Genomic DNA, 21,138 nt, shown 5'->3' with positions numbered 1-21,138 from the left:
CACCTTCTGAATACTGCAGGTAGTTGTCATGTACTCTCTTCTGAGCAACTCAGTTGTAATAACCGGAGCTGATTTCAGAAATCAGGCAATATTCTGAAGCCTATCTTTGCAGAATTCACTTCTTGAGGTGGTACCCACAATAACTCAGCTGGCGGCAAAATTCAACCTTATTCAACAAATCAAATCAATAAAATAGTAGGAAAGTGTCAGCCCACTCACAATAAAAAGCCATACTTTACAAAACTGTCATGGGATGTTTTGAAATTGTACGGCTTTTTGCTACTGCTTTTACTTTGGAGAAGTGTCAATGCTTGGCATCTGCGTATTTCACTATAAAATATGCACATAGCACAGCAAATTCGTAGAGGTGTTCAAGCCCTGGATGTATTTGTGCACTATCTGTTTCTTAGACCTCACTAAAATAAGACTTTGATCTGGAACAGAAGCCTGCCTAAACAAGGACCAAATGTAAACCTCAAGAGAAGTTTTTATTCTCCTCAGGAGAAGAGCTACATAAAATGCTTAAATCATTTCTGTACCAGAAGTTAAAGCTGAAGATGCACATATGCATTTACTGTAACACAGCCTAGTAACAGAAAGGTACTGCAAGATCCTGTTATTGTCCCATTGTGTCCTAGTTGTCATAATAGTATGGAGTGGCAAAGAAGATTAAGAAAGTACACGTTTCCTGAGCAATTCTTTTATACAACTAGGATAAAACAAATACTTGGAAGTATATTTTCTTCTTCAGATACCGCAGGTGTTTGTCACAGTCTGTTTGGAAGAAATTATCCAGAGACAGAGGGATCACAGTGACACTTTTCCTATTTTCCATCACTACCATCTTTTCAACATGAATTTCTTTCCATGCCTCTGTGGTCAGCTTGTTTTCTCTTGCCTTTGTTTTTTCTTTCCATATGAGGTGGGGAGACACACATATACTCACCCCACCCACCTTTCTTTCCTTTTCATTAACAGAATGATACAAAAAAGGAAATTTTCACCTACTTTGGAAAAATAAGAGGGAAAAGAATAAGTGGAGTCAAGCATTTTAAAACCTCTCCTTTATGTGAAGCTGGGCTGGCAGGACTCAGAAGCAATTAGGTGAGGATGGTCAGCTCCTGAGTTTACTTGTGAGAAGCCCTTGACTTTTCTTATTTGGATCTATTTGTTTAACCACTACCTTCACTGCTTTGAAAGCATCATCATTCCTCTAATCCAAGAGTTTGATTTACATTGTTTACAGAGAACGAACTGACAGAAAATGACAGAATTACTTTTTTTGTGTTGCTCCCATTTTGGGTAACAGTACTACCCTCCTACAACTGCAAAAGCAGTTGGCACAACTACAAGAATGCTACACTGCATTGTTTTCTTTTCTTTATCCAGAAAATCATGCTTTCTCCCCCTTGTGGTGCCCCTCCACCATAAAGCATACATTCTGCATGCATTCTGCATGCCTGATCACCTCAACTCCGGACATGGCCCTCCCATCATACAGGTCTACCATGATGCACATAAGATTTCGCTGTTGCTAAGAATAGACACAATCATTTGGAATAGATCCTGCTTTATTTCTGGCTACAGATTCTGAATGCTGTTAGACAATAAAACCTTTAGGTTGGATCTCAGATAACACCTGCCTGCTCTTTCCATCAGTTCATCAAGGGTGTCAGACTGCTCCCTGTGACAGCAGGCATGAAGAGCTGTACCAATTGCTTAGCTAGGGACAGCCACTGATGTGAACATGAATGAAGACAAGCAAACCCTAATGTCTCTGTGAACAAAGCAGGCAAGCCTTTGGGAAACTATGATACCTTTAATTAAAATGAATAAATAAAAATGAATAAACTTGGAAAGAGTGCAGAGGAGCAATAAGAATGATTTAGGTCTGGAAAAAGAAAGTCTTCTTCTAGTGAGCCATTGAACTAAATGTGTTTTGCTTCAAAGAGAAGATTATAATCTTTAAGCAACTAGACAAGAAGAAGGTATTTCAGAAGACTGTAAATTAGTGGGAAGACACACAACAGAATCCAATATCTGCAAATTTAATCTGGAGATAAAAAGCACGTTTTAAGTATAATTAGCTACCAGGATGAACTCTTAAAAGATGCAGTAAATTCTCTATCACTAAGAAACTATTTTAATTATTGTATGCTGAATTTACACTACAGCCCAGAAGTCTCAGTCAACACAGGCCTGAAAATCTTTATCAGGCTTCTATCACAAGCCACCCCCTCTCTCTGAAAATTGTTCTTGTTACTAATTCCAGACTAGATGCTTTCTTCCCAGGTAATCCAAGGTGGGAGAACCATGACAAATGGATAATTAGTGCATAAAACGTCAGGTCACGTAGGCATTATTCATATAATACCAGCATTCCTCAGTGAAGTGCTTCCCGGGGGGAGGAAATAAATCCCTACTGTCTAATTCAGGTTAGAAAAGAAAAACAACAATGTAAAACACCCAACCAAACAAAAAGGAGTATTGCTTTGTATATTACTTAAAAATATACAATGTTGTGTATAGTTGTATTTTAATGTGTGTTTATCGGATCCGTAATCCATCATAGAGAGAAAATGTTTCAGACTTGCACTGTCAAGCGCTCTACCAGTTCACTCCCAGAACACTTCAGTATTGTTCTATATCCTAAAAAAAAATAAAATATAGCTAGCAGAGAATTATTTCTCTTTTTGGTCCCCTAGGATTTACATGGATAGCTCCTATTAACACTTATCAGAGTTAAGGGCAGAAATCCCCCATGGACAGCCAGCCATTTTGTCTAGGGATATGTCCATAATTAATATGTTCTAAGAGTCTAATTTTGAAACAAAGTAATAAGGCTTAAGATGAGTTATATTAAGATCAACAAACCCCTGACTGCATATTTTCCTATATATATACTGTATCCAATGTCAGACCGATGTATAGTTTACAAGACAATTTCTGATAAAACAAGCTATATCTTAGCTCTATTTGGAAGCATGAAGTATGACTATACAAGAAGAAAAGAACTACAGTGGGGTTTGTTTTCTTTATTTCTTACTCTTCTTTCTAGCATATTGTTATTATAAACTTTAATGCTCATCATTGTTCTTTTTCACGTCGTAGCGCCCAGGCTCAGCAAAGCTAACATAAGCCTCACACTTCTGATGTTACAAACTAAAATTACCATGCAGCGCCGTGGGAATATTTGTGATGTCAAAGAGCAGAATGGATACTTTGTGACAAGTACATGGAGGAGAAAAGAGGAAGCTAGATGGCTTGAACATAAGTTCAAGGTTTTGCAAGTAAGAGATGTTGTAATGGGACAAGGAATGCAAAATAATAGAATTATGCCAACAGAATTTGGTTTCAGTATTATTTAGGATTTCTGTCTCTGAGAGAGGTATTTTCAAGTCTGTGGCTGCTAATGCTCCAGCACAATTGATGTGCAAATCATACGTAATGTATTATAGAACACAGTATATTAACTCAGCTTCAAAGTGTTAATATGTCATGAAACTTAACTCAGATATCACAGATTATGCAAAGGAGGCAGAGGTGTGGAAACACTCTTGTTTTTCAAAGGTGTCAGCCAGACTTTGCTTTGTGTCACCCAGCCTAAGAGGACATAGCAGCAGCTTGCTCTAAACCTCTTTCACAGAGACCACAAACAGCCTTTACCAAAGCTTCTTTGGAAGCAGCAGAGGGAAGGCATCCACAGGAAGCTTTGCTTGTGGTATACAGTTTTCCAAATCCCTTTGGAGGAACTTCAGCTGAGGGAAAAGGAGGTCCACTATCTAAGCCTGAAGAAGAGGAGAAGTGTAATCTGCTAAGCCTAAAAGTGCAGTTTAGCTTCTGACACCAACATATCCTTCTTGCATGACCTTGAGCCCTGATGCTTTTAAAAAGAGGCTTGAAGAGATAAGTCTAGTTGTCTCTATGTGTCTTCAACCATAGAAAAGGGAAAATAGAGTACAATTTTTTTTACTTATAGAGATAATTTAGGTAGGTAATATTAAACATTGAAATATTAAGATATTCTGGAGATAGATTAAATATTTAATACAGAGTGACCACTAGCATCCATGTTATTATGGGATATGTAACTTCAGATAAAACACTCAAGGCTTTGAAAGAATGCAATTAGAAAATAATGTTATGCAAAATACTTCATGATTTTATTAATAAATTCTTTAGGATTCCCATGATTTGAAGCAAGAATTTGAAATCTAAACCAAGGATGGTTAGATAAGTGCATTTTTCTTCATAAGTAAAAAATCCACTTACTTGTAATTAAAACACAACTCTGTCTCAGAAACCATACACACACAAACCCAGAAGAACCACGCTAACTCTTGAAACTTTGAGGAATCTACTTTCAGTTGATAACTGTGGGGGCTTAAACCCTCATGATTATCTAGGCTATTTTTTTCTTTTTATCGCTCGTGCTAAGCTGAGGGGAAAAAGGGATGCTTTCAATATTCAGGCTTAACTAACACACTCGCAAGAATAGACTCAATTTAGACTAGCTCGGCATTCTAGCGTATTTGGAGACAAAGAAAAATAAACTAGGACAACAGATGAAGTCCCTGGAATTAAAAACAGCTAACAGAACTGATCACGTCCCTGTACACTAGCTGAGGGAGGACATGTCCCTCCTCAGTGGCCAGTTTGGGGAGGGTGGAAGAAATGAAACAAAGCAAAAAGATGCTGTTTGCAGGAGACAGCTTGCAGGTGGGAGCCATGTGCAGGAGAGAATCTCCCCACATTATAGAGAAATCTTGATATAACTTAAGAATGCAGAAAAGTTATGAGGAGTTGTATTCTTCATCTTTTCATAATCTGTCAAAACTATTCCTCCTATAAGATCAGCATCCAATGCTACCAGTCCCCCCAAAAGAACATTTCTTTGAATATACACTTAGTAAAACACCATTTATGGTGGCTGACAAACAATCTGGGAGACTGTTGAGCCATCCAGTTACAAATATACACCACCAATGCAGAGTTAAACATCTTTTAAAATGATAAAACAACATAACACATCACCAGATCATACTTCACTGTCAGTTTTTCTCTCGGCTACTTCAGGGGACGTTGAGTTCTAGCCTGCACTCACCAGCTTATTCTGTCCCATTCCTTGGTGGCAGGAGCTCCAGGTTCTCCTCATCTTCCCTTGGCTAAGTTAGAACATCCTGATCTCTCTAATGTTCTCCTCACAAGGGCTTGCTTCCTACTTTCTCCTCTAATGGTAATCTCATTCTGGAGTTTCCACCAGATATGGCTGTGAAGGCTTAGTTTTTCCCATGTCCTGCTTTATGCAATTAAACTTAGGATATAATAGAAGACTTAGGATATATAATTAAATCTTAGGTTGTAATAAAAGGGACGCTCTTTTGTTTAAACTCTCTGCCTTACTGTGGCTGCTTCAAATTTGTATTTCTATCATTCTCTAATTAGTATCTCTCTTCTGTCTTTAGGCTGGCTTTTCCTGTTTCTAAGGCTGTGGTAAAAACATCATAAATATTTTAACCTAGAAAAACTGATCACACCAACCCTTTACAAAAGCTACAATGATCAGTTTGCTCTCAGTATTAAATAGAGAATGAAGATGACAATAATATTAACAGAAAATGGGCATGAGAAAGGGGTTACTTGAATGATTTAAACTCTTCTTAGACAGGGCAACTTCTGGGGGCTTCTTCACAATAAATAAAAATCTCTCTCTGAGGCTAATTAGTTCAGGTGTGGCAGCAGTCTGATGAGTCTTGAAGGTGGCTCACCTGGAGTCAGGTATTCACCCACTACCAAACAATATGCACATATTTTTCCCATCTCTCATGCTCTTAACCTTGTTTCAGCAAACACCTTAGCATGCAGGAAAAGCGAAAGCACAGGAGCCGAGACAGCAGCCTCACCAGGATCAAGAGCAAGCCATTAAAATAATAGAAAAGGCAGAAGAATGTGGTAATGAGGAACACATAGGAGTAATTTCCTTCCAATTCCTCTAGCCCATCCATTTTCTCACATCCCTCTGTGACAGCTTTTCAGGTTGTATGGTTTCCTTTCTTTCTGGTTTACCCTGTCAAGTACTTGGATTACAGGTGCTTGTCAATGTGTTGCTGTGTGCTTGCACACCAAGCACAAACCTAGAGAGAGCCAAAGTCTGTTTCCCCAGCATCAGAAACAGTGAAAGGAAGCGAAGTCCCCAGACAAGTCAGCCATCAGCTTTACAGCAGAACACTGCAAAGCACCAGTTCTTTCTTCACCTTTTTTTTCAGTCCAAACCCACTATCATACTCAGTATACTCTTCAGAGAACTAAAAGAATTACTGACAAACACACCTAAACTCCCTTCTCTCATCTAGAAAGCACACATTTTCAAATTCTGTCCACTCATGCAACAAAAAAAAAACGTGTGAAGCTAACATGCTGAAATGGGCTTTCAATTCAAAATAACCCACACATAGAATATATACCTTCAACTTTGTGATAAGCCAGTCAACTGTGCATTAAGCTCTGCTCAGCAAAATCAGTTCCAGCAGAGCTCTGATGGGCATTCAAAATAGATTGCACAACAAATCAAAAATCACCATCGACTTCTTCATTGTGATATGACTCTTGGTTCTTTGAGGCTGGTCCTTGCAGTAATAAATCTATTATGCATCTTTGATGCTACACACCAGCCTCTGCCAGCAAATCCACTTCGAGGATATACCTAATGTTCCAAGGTTTGAGAAGCTTTAGTCTGTATTAATTAATTAAAAAGGAATAATAATTAAAAAAAAAAAGATATCTATGTGCCTTAGGGCAATATTCAGTCTGATCCTACTGACAGCTTTCCTTGCGGCTTTGAAATCCATTACCTTCTGCAAGAATAGGAGCCTTACGGCAGCCTTCAAAAAACAGCTTTTACCTTCCACACAGGAATTGCAGTTCTTCAGTGGCAGATCAAGGTCTCCATGCTGTACAGAACAGCAATTACCCTGTGAATGTAACAAATACACCAGCAAGCTTGTATGAAAAAGAGTATATGTAAAGACAGAAAGCTCTGATAACAGCTGGTCAGAACTCATCCCAGAAACTCTTCTCTGAGCAACAGTTCCTGGGAGAGGGGAGAATTAAAAGAAATCTGGCTGCGCATCTTGCAGTTGCTGAAGTTTGAAATACCAAACACAGTAATTTACTCATAAGGGCTGAGTTGTTCACTTTGTTTGTACAATGGTTGGATTCAGGAGAAATGGAAAATTCCTGCTAAGAATTCCTTCTCCTGGGTCAACTGGACCTAAAAGGATTTAAGAAGAATTGGATGCCTGCTCTAAGGAAAGCCATTAGTGTTAAAGTGCTATCAAAATGTAGACTTCTGAGATCTTCAATGCCGTTTACAGATGCTAGACCAGAACATTAGACACAGACATCTTTGTAAACATTCTGCTACAAAAAGAATCACCCCTTTAACTGGGTACAGAATCTAAACACCACACAATCAAAAAAAACAGGCCAAAATCATGCCAAATCTTTCCCAGAACATTTAATTTTTCAGAGGAGGAGACGATTTAGATCAGTTCAAACCTCAGCGTGCCTTCCATTCATTTAATACGAACACACTTACATGTCAGATTCTCTTTCCGCCTGAGGTGCAGTACCAGTTGTGGGGTTCACACCTCACAGTATGTGTCTGTGTAGTGAGGATAGGTGGATTGCTCAGACAGCCTTCTCCCTCTGCCCATCACCCTTTCCAAAGCAAAAAAAAATGGCTATAAGGTCAGTTCTGAAAGTTGGCTGTTAATTACACAGACTAATTATTAGTCTTTCACCTTAATAGTTAGCAGTTCAAAACTATTTTATTAATCAACCTTGTTACAGGTAGGGACCATTGTAAACTTTGGATATTTTATTTTTGTAAATGCTTTTAGAGTATTTTTTCTTACTAAATCATTGCTGAGGTTTCCAGAGCTGTTGTTATAGAGATTGTAATAGCTTGACACTGCCCATCCCTCTTTTAATTCCAATTCACTATCTAGGTAAATCACTATCTAAAATTGTCAGTATACTCTCCAGATATCGCTATCTAGAATAATCAGGCTCCTAATGTTCAGCAGATACGGTAATAACATACCTAATCTTAAACTTTCATGATAGGATCCCTTTAGGACAGAATAAAAATAAGATTGATGTATTAATATGATAATAAAAAGTTAAAATGAATGAAATACAGCAAAAGTGGAAAGTATGAACCAAAGGAAGAACTATCACATGAGCTGTAATGTGAATTATTGGTTTTGTGTCTATACAATGCCAGTCATATATGTTCTGTAGCCTCTTATGACCCTGCAGAGCATGTATAAAACCTTACTAGATCAAAATTATTCTAATTCCCCACTCAATTTCCACACATGGAAGTGTCTACAGAAGGTGCAAGGCAGGGGAGAGAATGGTCAGTCAGTCGTGTTTTAATTTATAGCTATTTTTGCCTAAGCCCTGAATGGCCTGCCAATTATGAATAGTACCAGCTGGGCTGTCAGGAGACACTGCTAAGAAGGACACACAGAAGAAAATAATATTAGTAATATAAAAATGAAGAGCAGGAGAAATGTTTGGAGTAGGTGAGACCTGATGAGGATCCCAGCTCTGGTGTTAAAATGCCTTGCTACAATCGTATCTTCCCCCCACCCCCAAATAAAAAGAGGATGATAACTGTAATAGTTTTCTGGATATAGGTTTAGACTTTGACTTTTAGGGGTATAATCCAGGTACTTAGTAAGTATAAAAATTGGGACTTTTCTGTACTTAAATAAGCAGCAAAAGGAAGAACTGCATGTGATGATGAGGACAAGAGTCTTTTGAACGGCTGTTGTCTTATTTTCAAATAGCAAATCACTAGCTTCTTTTAAACGGAATGATTTTTATATGAGTTTTATACAAAACATCAAAAAAAAGATTTTTAGTAACATGGCAGCCCTACTGTTTTTAAGAAGCAAATTTCACAGCCCACATCTCAGGGACAATATAGAACATAATATTTTTAAACAAAACCTGATGAATACCCATCAACAGAGTCATGTCTTGAGCAGCTATTGAGAGTACAAATAATAAACACTGGTATTAAAAGACAAAGATTTTGTTCAATTGCTGTTACAATGTCAGTGCTGGATCTACACTGGTATATATATAGAAATATTGCATTTGGCAAAACAGTAGTTTTGGAAACTGATCTGCTTTTCATGACTACTCTTATGTGTGAAAAAATTAAGACATTTACCCCATACTTTATTGTAATCTGCTTATTTGTAGATGCAGATCAGTTTAAAAAGAAGTATATTTATACTCACGCATTTCACTTTATATCAGCATCATAATGATAAATTCTGCAGTAGCCTCTCCTCCTCTCATTTTCATAGCCTTGTAGGAGAGGCAAGGCAGACAAGCCAGTATGAAAAGCCAGCAGACCATAACTCCTCTACTACAGACAAGTGACAATTAATCACATTCACCAGCTAGGCAGGTAGCTCTTGTCCTTTAACACTGGAGGAAACATAAAGCTCCTCTCTCTGAGCACTGATTGTCCAAGTGATATTGGAGCTTTCAGAAGCAGTTACTGAGCCACTGAGATACTTTAAAATGAGGCAAACCAAGACCTAAATATGCCAGTCTTCTGCTGTTTTATTAATCCTTATTTTTTGAGGAGCACTGAAAGCACAAACAACTGCTGGAGTGAAATATTTATCACCATTTGCCCCTGCAAGACCGTAATTTGATTCTCCTGTGCAGGGGTTTGAGGTCCCTAGGGCTCATTAAGCCTCTGACCACAGCACCCCTGCTCAAAGGGGAGCCAGCCCCACTCATGGCTGTGGAAGTACAGCCATTGTAGACTGAGAGACATACACCTCCCTTGGAACAAGAAGGACGGGAACAAGCCGTAACACCATCAAATGTATCTACTGTGGGACTAAGGAGAAAAGGATTATTGCTTTTTTCAGTTTTGCTCTCAAGCAACTAACCTTTCTGGTTTAGCTTTCTCCATATATGCATAACTCATTGATTCATTCTGAAAATTACATAATGCTTTTGAAGTGCAAAGAGAGACTAAAAAGCGTATCTGAAATCTGTGACAGCCATAGCTCATCTGTTTCCTATGGTTCCCTAGCACAGGTTTTATTTCCAAGTGAGTCAGTCACGTTTCAGTGACTGTAACAGAGTTATTTTTGTAAGCCTTCCAAAAACCCGTCAGCTAGGACGCAATGATGTACTGACCCTTTGGAGGGGGAAAGAGTTGCAGATATAATTTCATGAGACCACACTGAAATGTTAAGATTATCTGTGGAATCTCTCCTTTGGTCGCTCAGCAGAACTCAAGCACTTAGAAACCCACCTTTTTGAGAAAAAGATATGGGTCTTATTTTAGCTGGCAAAGATTATTTAACCTAGGACTGCTAAATAAAAAAAACCTCCACATTGCAACTTGATTCCCCAAGTTGAGGGAGCTCCTCATTGGCTTTGCTAACTGAACAGAAATCCCACTCAAAGAAGAAAACTGCAATGAGGACATGTGAAATGAGAAGTCCTGTTTCTTACAGAAGTACACTTATCTCGCTTTCACACAAGCTCCAGCCTCCTGTCAACCCAAAAGCTGTTGAAATGAATATTTGAAGCATGTAGGCTGAAAGTGTAGGCAGAAATGGGTGATGATCAGGGCATGTCAATAATGTCACACAGCTGGAGCACTGCCCAGTCCATGGTGAACAGCTGTTCTCCAAATGACTAATCACACAGGAAGAGGTAGAGCATGAAATTCTCCATTTTTCAGAGAAGTTACTGTTTCTCTGATACCACCTCTTTTAATTATTTTCTCCCTTTCCGTCCAGTTTCATATTGGAACAGTCTAGCCACAATGTGTACAGCAACAATGTGTCTCTGACATGTAAGTGTGAACTTTAAGAGTGCCAATGTTTTGAATTCAACAAATCATCTGGCAGCAGGGCTCCTCTCCAGATGTGGAAGGATTCAGTGATCAGTGAATTAACTTACGAAATTCTTTAAAAACAAAACCAATTTATCAGAGTAACGAAAGGCAATTTATTAGAGTGAAATATTCTTCCTACTACAGTTCACTTACAGGCAGAATATAAAGTTGTTGCTGGGTTCTAAAAAATCTAGCTCAGACTCCAACACATTGCCTATTGAAACCATCACTTCAGTAAAGGACTCACAAAAGCCTAGAGCCAAAGAGGCCCCAAGGTGGTGCATTAGAAACCAAGCTATGAGGTACATCAGTTTGGATGTACCTCACCCGTGCAATCTGGGAGGTAATACTGGGAGGAAATAAAAAAAGAAAAAAACTCAGAATAAAATGTAGGGAATTCTCTTTATTTTGCTCAAAAAAAACCCTGAGTTCATCCATCTAAATGCAATATCATTTCCCAAATGCTTAAAGATAATAGCAGGCAGGATAACAACCATAAAGCAAAACAGAATATAGCTTTCATCATCTCAGAAGTGTTTGAAAACTCAGCCCATGCCAGGACAAAATGGCTGGTATTTGCCTCTAACCATTCCAGCCATCCTATTTTTGAGGATCACAGTGATAAACAGTTCCCTGAAGAATACTGTAATTCTACAGCACTGATGAGCCCAGTATCAATGCCTGTGTTAAGGGCAAGTTCAAAGACTATTCAGTATCTGCTTGATAAGCTTCTCAGAGAGGTCATTAACTAGGACAGTTAGTTATCCTCTTCATGAAAATGTTCTATATTTTTGTTTCCTCATCAAGATCCTTGTTTTAGGGAACCTTCCCTGGCTGCCTAGGTACATCTAAAGGGAAGGGTACCCATATAGCAGTAAGCCAGCGCATGCATATTTTAGCATGTATGGCTAAAGCATGTTTGTGGTTAAGGACTGTTAGCACACATGAGACCAAGAAGTGCTTTTAACTGGCTGAAGCATTAAGCTCTTACAGGACTGAAGAGAAGACAGGAATGCAGTGGCAAACATTTTCAAGGCTTAGGTCTAGTGAGAGAGTTATCCCAGGTGCAAGGTGCCCCTGCCCATGGCAGGGGGGTTGGAACTGGAGGCCCTTTTCTACCCAAACCATTCTATGATTCTATGAAATGCTTTTAGTAGCTCCTGGTGACACTCATCTCCAGTACTTGAGTATTAGGAGTAAACAAAACTAACTAGATGTGTTACCCGAGATCACAAGCATTGGACAGACTATTCATACTGGCAAGACTCAGAGAGTATCTGGGCGTCTCTGAAGGGTGAGTTTGCCCTGTGAAGCAGAGGTAGGTGCATGATCCAGAGGAGCCACAAGTCAGAACCACCAGGAGAAACAGCTACCTAAGTGATGTTCAAAACATGAAAGACAAAAATGAAACCCTGAACATTTTCAGAGCCAGTTTTCCAGTTTACAGCAGGAATAATTTAAGCAGGAGGAAAATGCAGCTGACAAAATCAGCAGGTTATCATTAAAGAGATATGAAGAAAACAAAGGAGAAACCCCAGTCCCTCCAGCCACAGCTGGCAGACAGCTCCCTCCCACCAGCAGCGGGGAAGCGAGGGGGGCCATGGCAGCCGGAGAAGGGCTGACCACTGTGGGGCCTCCCCAGCATATCCACACACCTCCTGACGGTGCCTGTGTCTGACTGGTAGAGATTTAAGCCTTAGGAGTCCTGTCAGGATACACACAGAGCTCTCATCCAGGAGCAAAGATATAGTATAAATCTTTTTATTTTCTCTTTGCTCTTCAACAGCTGCAGGCTTTTTTCCCAATTCTAATTTCCAAGTAACCATACAGAGCAAATATAGTAGGTATCACATAAAAATGCTATTTTTCATCTCATAAATCCCACATGGGTAATGTCATCAAGTGGCTTAGGTTTTGACATGGCAAGCTTTACCCTCCCAGCACTCATGTATAGATGTGTAGGTACCCACTTGCAGCAGAGGGGATATGTGTTTTCCTGGGCTGGCTGTGAGCATTGCCCTGCAAATGGTAGCAGTTACTCAGATAACACATGCCATTTCAAGAATCACATTTTCTAGCCACAAGGAAGTGAAGTTCAAGGGAAAGCTGTGGTAATCTTATCTTCTGTTAAGTGTCATCATCTCCATGCATAGGCTTTTGGGACTTTTTTAACTGATTTCTGCAGTGCCAGCTTCACTTTAGAAAACCTGTTCAAGCGTATGCTTAAACCAAAACCACAGCTAAAATGCTATTTGAAACATCCTATAGCTACTCTGGGCAGTCTGTTTAGCTTAGCTGATCATTAAGTATTCTAAAAGTTTAGGTTATATGTTTATAGTCATTGTCAATATAAAAGGTAGCGCTGTCAGTTTCTCTCATTTATCCAAATATCCCCAATTCCTGGGAGCCTCCAGTGCTTCTTTTCAGGAAGGGAAATGAAAACAAAGGGGAAAAGGAGAGGAAGAGAAAGCCATCCAGGATACACATTTCTTTCTAGACTTCACAACAAATGCTCCTCAGAGAGGGGCTGACAAAGCCTGAATACTGCAACAGCAAAGCATTTCTATTTATGCATTTATTTATAATCATAAATCCACATTTCCCCGCCAGCCATTAGAAAATATGGATCCAAAGGAACGATATTTCTGCCCACAAAGGCAGCATTTTGTCCACATTTTAAGCTGTGGAATACTTGTAAATTTGCAGAATTCCAATTGTATGTATATTTTCAGGTTTCAAGATGAAATAGTACATTTCCCATTTCTGGAGTGCTATCAACAAGAATGAAAGTTTAACAATTTTTTAAAAATATAGTCAAAATTAAAGAACAGCAACTCAAATTCCCTAAATTTTACTGATGGGTGGAAGAAGAGGATTGAGAGGGGACACACTGTTGATTTCCATCCTCCCCCCCCCCCCCCCCCCCCCAGCCTTTCAGCTAGTGCTATCAAAGAAACACTTTCTGAAATTGCCAAGACTCACACACAATAGAGAAGAAAAGAAAGCACAACCAAATCAGTCACCGTCCAGCTGATACTGTTGCAGAATAAAATTCATTCAGACTTCTGAGTTGCAGCAAATCAAATCTGGCAATAATAGGGCTGATCTTGCTTCTTCCCTCCCTGGCAAATGGAGGTGTGGGTTATCTACTCCAGCATTCAGCTGAAGAAGCTTGAATTTAGTAAGTCAGTTTTTATTATCAGTCCAGCTTCCTAAGGAAGCCAGTTTATACAACTGCCTGTGCAGGTATTTCTATCCTTTTGTCTTTCTTGCAAAACAACATACAGTTTTCCAGGGCAATTTCAATGAGGTTTTGACAGTGGTAGCATTTATAACGATACTGTGTCCGATCGAGTTTTGTGCATGTATAAATGGCAGGGCAGAAGAAAGATAATGCTTCTTCTGAGGAAAATTTCCCATGTTAATTTATCAGGCACAAGAAAATAGATGTATTAGGCACAAAACTATAGTAAAGCAGACACCATAACTTTTCCTTTTTATGGCACTACCTTTTTCTTATGCTTGTGAGGTACCAAAACAGCAAAAAACCCCAGGCAAACAGAAAGATGCATTTTGCAATGTAAGAGCACTTTCTCTCTCTTTTTTTTTTTTTAATAAAAAATAGCAGCTGTAGAATACAGAAGTGACTGTGCTGGTACAATAATTTAACAAATTTGCGATGAAAACACATACGGATGTGTTTTGATGAAATACACATGATGAAATTAGAGAAGGTTCTAACAACGAAATCTCTACTTAAATTTTACAGCCTCTGGTGATTCTATGTATGGCTTTGTACAGGGATTTGGCTTAGCACAATTTTTGGTATACATATAGGATATCGCAGGGAATGATTATGGAATGTATGTCAAAATGATGAGAGTAGTCACATCTCTGGCAGGTGTCACTTGTCATTTACCAACATGTTTGCTTAAGCCTGTCCAAATTTTTTTCTGTGTGAAGATGTGAGTAAAATGGAAACTGTATTTTTTATTAGATATTTAGCCTCCAAGTTAATGCTATTCTACTGGGTCTCTGAATACATTGTAAGTAGAGAAAAAACTGTAAGTAGAGAAGCAAATGCATTTTTAGCTTGCATTTCAATGAAAGAAACTGATTTCTCAACATGATCATGAATGTTGTGCTACAAATTATTATAGAAAGTCAGATTTCATTTTATTTCATTGCAGGTTACTGGGTAAATTAAAAATATTCAATTTTTGTATCCTACCAATAATTGTAGTTTTTCTGCTGAAAAAACACCAAGCCATTTGAGCTAAAGACAAGGTTATCTAGTCATCCTTGATCTGGGGCAATCAGCCATCACAAAACAATTCTTGGGAGTAAATACTATAGTTAGAGACATGCAAACTAATACTGGAATTATAAATGATAGTACCACACATGAAAGAAAAAGAAATCAAAGGGATTACTACATGAAGCAGATCTGTATTATGCCTCCTACTGAGTTGCTATATTTTCCATGTACTCTGCTTTGGGGGGGTTGATGTTTGTTTATATGTTTTTGTTGGGTTTCTTTTCTTTTTTTCCCTTAAGCAAAACCACACGTTCCAATAGGGCAAATCAGGTAAAACCACATTATTGTTTTCATTTTTGGAAATGACATACAATCCTGTGTCTATCTTTCTTTCAGTATACTAGTGTAAATATGTGTCTTAACACAGAGCTCAAGAAGATTCAGTAGAATTTAATATTGAAAACCTTAGTCAACAACCAAAACCAACAGTGTCACACACTGTTTTAAGATATTGCTAAATGGTTTAATTTCAGGTAAAATAAAAATAATAAAGAAGTCTCATAAAATTAAGTATAACTTTCCTATTAATCTGTGAAAAGTTTTCCTTTCTGCAAACAGTCAATCAAAGCATTGGGCAGTGGGAGGGGAATTAGTCTGCTACAGGCAATGAAGCTACACTGATCTGCCCTAGTATTTAATTTGGCCAAATATTTGGAAGAGACAATTACTGCTTCAAAACAGGAGGTCTCTGCTGAAGGGAATGGGCCCTGGTGAGAAGTTACTAGCTGAACAGCACATCAGTTCTAAGTTTTATGCGTGAGTCAACCACAGCGAAGGTTCCCAAATATCCCCTTAATTAATTTTTTTCCACTATTTCATCACTCTAAATGCATAAAGAGAGGAATTAACTACATTGGGACAGTTCTTGAACCCTCGGAGCTACTATTAGCTGCTAGGAATATCCTGTGTATCAAAGATTAGAACCAAATACATAAAATAGCATTAATATCATTAAAAATTAGAGTCATTTCAGCTACTGGTAAAAGCTTTTTTAAAAAAACTAAATCAGTCTCTGAGCAATGTAAATTGATTTGCTTTTTGGAAGACTGGTGTGAATCTACCTGTAATCAATCAGATCAGTTGCTGTAACTACTCTATCAATCAGAAGTGTAACAGTAGATTTACTATAGAAAGGCACTGAGGAAAAGTAATGACAACGACATGCAGACACATCAGAAGCTCTTTTCACCACAGAAAGTCTCCATCAATTAAAACTGCAATTCATGAACAGCATCAATAGCAAAGTAACACTCCTGAAAATTCAGTGGTGAAATGGAACCCAAAGTGGATGCTATGCAATGAAAGGCAGCAGAGTAAAAAATCCCTTCACAGCAGAGGAAAGAATCCCCTTGCAGCCAGGCATAGCAGCCCCATAAAAGCTACAGTGTACTAGAGACTGCACTGCTGTAACTTACTTGTCCCTCCCTTTTTATACTATCCCAGCAAAAGTGACACTGTAAGTTATAGAATAGACAGAGCAGAGCTACACAATGTTTGAGGTGCAGTAGCAGTTTGTGTGCTAAGGTGATCCTGATTCAGCATTGCAAAACCTCATAGTGGACCAACTTCAGAGGAGTACATGTATAAAAATAAAGTTATCCTAGATGAGATCAGACCATCCGTCAGTGTACCCAAACTTGCTTCCCTCCACCCAGAGTATCAGGACCTACAATCTAAATTGGTATAAGCTACGTATCAGGAAAACATGTGAGAAGTGTATGTTTCTGGGTATGGGACAATCCATTTTATGATATGTTACATTCTCCAGTTTCTTTTTCCCACATCTGTTCTTTCTGGCTCTGTGTGTACAACAGCTGCATATTGGAGAGACTTTTTTAAAAGGAAAAGTATTCTTTGCTTTTCTAATAAATCAATCTGGTATATTAACTCCAGAAATTCAGAGAATTAGGCCAAAATATCTGAATTTTTTCATAACTAAAAAATACAGCATGATTTCCCTACTGATATCCCCTCTCTATCTAGCAGATCAAATAGATATATGCCCTATATAAATTCGTTTATATCTACCTCTGTCCTAAGAATTGGTGTCCAGCCTTTTATACTTACAAATTATAGATGTTTATCATGCTCTGTCACTACACCCTTCTGGACTGGAAAGAAGCTGAGCAAACAAAGAATGTGATTTATGGTCTTTAACAAGAGGAATGGAAATACATTGTGGTCCGTGTTTCTTCCCTGAAGAAGGGAAGATACTGATCCAAGAGCAATTTCAGTCAAAATGAGGTTGTTGAGTCTCAAAAGGCAATTCTCAAATATGGATAATGACAGGAGCACATCACCATCAAACAGAGGAGTGGACAAAACATCAGCTTCTCTGAATCCCAAGCCTGTGTATTCTTTATTAGTTAAACCCTGTAGTCTTCATTCAAGCCACATTATTGCTCAACTTAAAAGGAATTACCATTAAGGAGATACACAGCAAGGTTATAATATGCATAATATGCAAACTCTACATCTGCCATAGTATTAATAATTATGCAATAGAAACCAAACATATTTACATTTTCTTGTGTAACCTTTTCATATTTATACAGAAAATAAGATACTCAGAAAGTGTTACACAAGAAGTTTCTCCTGCCCATTATATGTGCATAAGACAGTTAAGAATGAGCTAAGAATGGAAAATTAAAACCAATAAATCCTGTGCCAAATGTTATGGATTCCATAAATTTAACACCCTTTTCATAATCTTCCATAAAGATCACAGCGCAGCTTCACACCCAATTCATTAATTGCTCCTCTTTAGTTAAACACCAGGCAGCCTGCAGGCCTTCTGTTTGTTTGTTTGTTTGTTTGTTTTTTAATTCAAAGGCTGACTAGGACGTCTAAGGTGTTTTAATAACAGTCCTGTGCACTGTCTAATTTTTTCAGTCTATACAGTTTGATTCTTCTTTTAGGGAGTGAATAGTGCTCTTTGAATTTACGTGTAACAAAACATCACCTTGCTCATTAGAAATCTACAGCAGAGTATTCGTTTTTAAAAGACAGTGCCGACCAGACTATTTTCTGCATAAAGTGACTCCTGCATATGGTAACAGCATAGCAACAGTACAGTGTAGCTATACATGTCTGACATGCAGATTTTCAAACTGCATGTATCAATTAGAAAGTGATGTACAATGAGCATCAGGTGAAACCTCACAATCTGTCTGAATAGAACAAATTTAGACAGCCCCTGTAAGTGTACGCCCAGTGCTTTTCTAATGCTGCTGTAACTTAGAGGAGACCATACTTAACCACAAAACCCTGTGATGCAGTATCAGTGGTCTCCAGCTTTTAACTTCCCAAGATGCTAAAAACTGTTTGCGATCAGGCCTGCTGGCTCAATTAAAAGCAAGCAAAGACAACCAACCCTGACAAAAGCCAAACTTTCTGGTACTATCAAGACAGACCCATAGAATGCCTTAACTAATGTCAAGACCTGATGACCAGATTCTCAAAGGCAACCACAAAAGCAACCCAATCACATTAAATAATAATAAAAAAAAACAACATAAAAATATAATAATAATAAAAAAAAAAGAAGCCAACCCCAAAACTTTCTTGGCAATGGCACTGCAGATGGGCTGGAAAGGTGAGAGGGTTGTGCTCTGCCATTTGACTAACACTCATTCCCACTTGCCAGCCTATGGCTTTGCCTTTCAGTATGCTTAGTACAACACGCAGCTGCTCAAAGAGAAATTTCTCTCCCCAAATAGTGCACAACAGCAGTAGCTGGGAAATTCTGGGAACCAGCAGCTGGGAAGATCAGTGTTGGCGGGCTAAGCTGAAATGCTGAAGCATCTCTCATCACAGATGCCCAGAGCCAGATTCCATAGTTGTTAATCAAGCACAACTCAAAGGGAGCTTTAACCAATTAAGTAATAGAGAGTTTGGCTCATTCTAGTGAAGGATTATATCACAGCAGAAGCAGCCCTTCTGTATGCAGGGCTGAGGTTAGCACTCTCTTTTACTGTACTGGTAAACTCCCCCTATCTATCTTCACCACTACTAGTCCCTCCAAATAGGACACTTTAAAGGCCGACTATGGAATCACACTCAGAAAAGCAAGGATGCAGTCAAAAAGGAACATCAGGCATTTGCTTTTTAGTTCTCTTTATCACAGTTTTATTACATGTCCCACTTACATCACCATCACTGTTAAGACCTAGAAACCTTTACGATCAACTTTATTTTGCTGAGAAATTTATTTAAAACCAGCTTCAAATACCAGTTTTGAAATAATATCTGACTGCAGAAGAATTTTCAAGATCCATATTATTATCTAGAGAAAATGTTTCTTCTCTTCTCCCCCCTTAAATAAGGAGTCCATGTAACCAGTATACATTTAAATCTTTTTTCTATTTGCACTGATTTTTAGGAACAAGTGCTGCAATGATTTACATTTACACATTGCTTGTGGTCCCACTGAAACCAGTGAGATTATTCCCAGAGTACAGAATTAAGCATGTGCATAAATCTTAGCAGGATCTCAGCCAAAGAGACTGTTTTATTAGGAAACAATAAAGAGACATAGGCTTGTGGTTACTCCGTGAGCCAAACCCTGTCCTCAGAAATATGAGTTCACTTTTCTTTGGGGATGTGCAGTTGAAAACATATCACCTGCCCAGGAGCACAACCCAGCCACCAGAAGCAAAGCAGACGCAGGTGAAAGCCCTGTGCCCTGCAGAGAGGAGAGTTACAGTTCATGAAGGGGTTTATGACTGTGAAGACATGGAGGCACGTTGATGTGATTTAGATGCATGTCTTGCTTACAGACAAAATCCTCTCTGGTCTCTCCTGCCCCATAACTTTTGGTCTTCCATGGTTCTCATTGCTATGAGTGTCACATAACAGGAATGTATCTAGATAGGTTTGAGAAGCACGTGCAACTTTTTATAGAGAATAATGGATACCGTACATTATTCATAACATAACTGATTTCATTTGCATTATGTTTTACTTTCCAGATTTTTAAACAAGGACATCCTAATAGGACTGTACAGGTATATGTCTTCTGTGATTCATGCTCTACAATAGAATTAGATGCCTTCCACCAAAATCATTATTAAAATTAACACAGCACACTGTTAGATTGTGGCCTAAAATGACGTGGTCTGCAACATTTGCAGGTTCTATTTCTCTAGCACAGAGAACAGATATAAAACTTTAAAACAATTACAAGGAGAAAAAACCAAAATGCCAGGAAAACAAGAAGCAATACAGATAAAAAAGTTCTTGAAAAGTATTGCTTGATGGCTGCTAATGCCTTTGAATTACCCCAAATCACCTGTGAAAAAGTAAAATGGAGGAAAAAAAGGCCCAAACAAACCCAGACACAGAATAGCCAGGGCAATGGAGAGTGGCTTGGAGGAAGTGTTCTTTCCCTTAAAATTCATATGCAAGTTTTATTTTCCCAGAGATATTCTTCATGTGCAGTGGATTCACATTTCCTTTAGAGCAAGAAAATATTGCATGTAAGCGCACTTGAATTTGTCACTGTCTACATTTGGACTTGACTAATTTGGGCAAGCAAATCTGCTTTAGAGACCATCATTGATAATCCACTGACTAGAAAACACTGATCTTCATCTTGAACCAAAACCTGTCATGATCTTCTGTCTTTTCTATTGAAAGAACAAACAAACAAACAAACAGAACAACAACAAACACAAACAGACCAGCTACCCTCTCCCCCCAAACCAAACAATCCACCATTGAAATTAGATAGCAAAACTGACTGGATTATGCGTTCTGGATAGCTGAAAATCTGTTCCCTGTATTAATGTAGAGTTTTCCATTGAAGACAAAGCAGGAGTTGTCCTACTAGGCATTCTCATTCACTCCTGTCATCTTTCAAGAGCTGCCTTTT

General features: G+C 38.5%; 1 protein-coding gene across 9 annotated transcripts in view; it reads right to left on the bottom strand.

Moving 5' to 3' along the window:
* NRIP1 (nuclear receptor interacting protein 1) overlaps window positions 1–21,138 on the bottom strand; it is a 141,064-nt gene that overhangs the window by 101,390 nt on the left and 18,536 nt on the right. For 5 of the 9 annotated variants that reach the window (XM_061453783.1, XM_061453786.1, XM_061453790.1 and 2 more), the window contains one exon: window positions 7,598–7,719. The exons of the other annotated variants lie outside the window; for them this stretch is intronic. The gene's annotated coding sequence lies outside the window, so the exon portion shown is untranslated. The remainder of the gene's footprint in view (window positions 1–7,597; window positions 7,720–21,138) is intronic. 9 annotated transcript variants of the gene reach the window in all.

Source organism: Pezoporus flaviventris, unplaced genomic scaffold (genome assembly GCF_033815535.1).
Source record: "Pezoporus flaviventris isolate CSIRO_AGI_PZ_B2104156 unplaced genomic scaffold, CSIRO_AGI_Pfla_v1 ptg000015l, whole genome shotgun sequence".
In the NCBI taxonomy this organism is placed as follows: Eukaryota; Metazoa; Chordata; class Aves; order Psittaciformes; family Psittacidae; genus Pezoporus; species Pezoporus flaviventris.
Note: the sequence above shows the minus strand (reverse complement) of the source record. Positions and strands in the feature narration are given on the sequence as shown.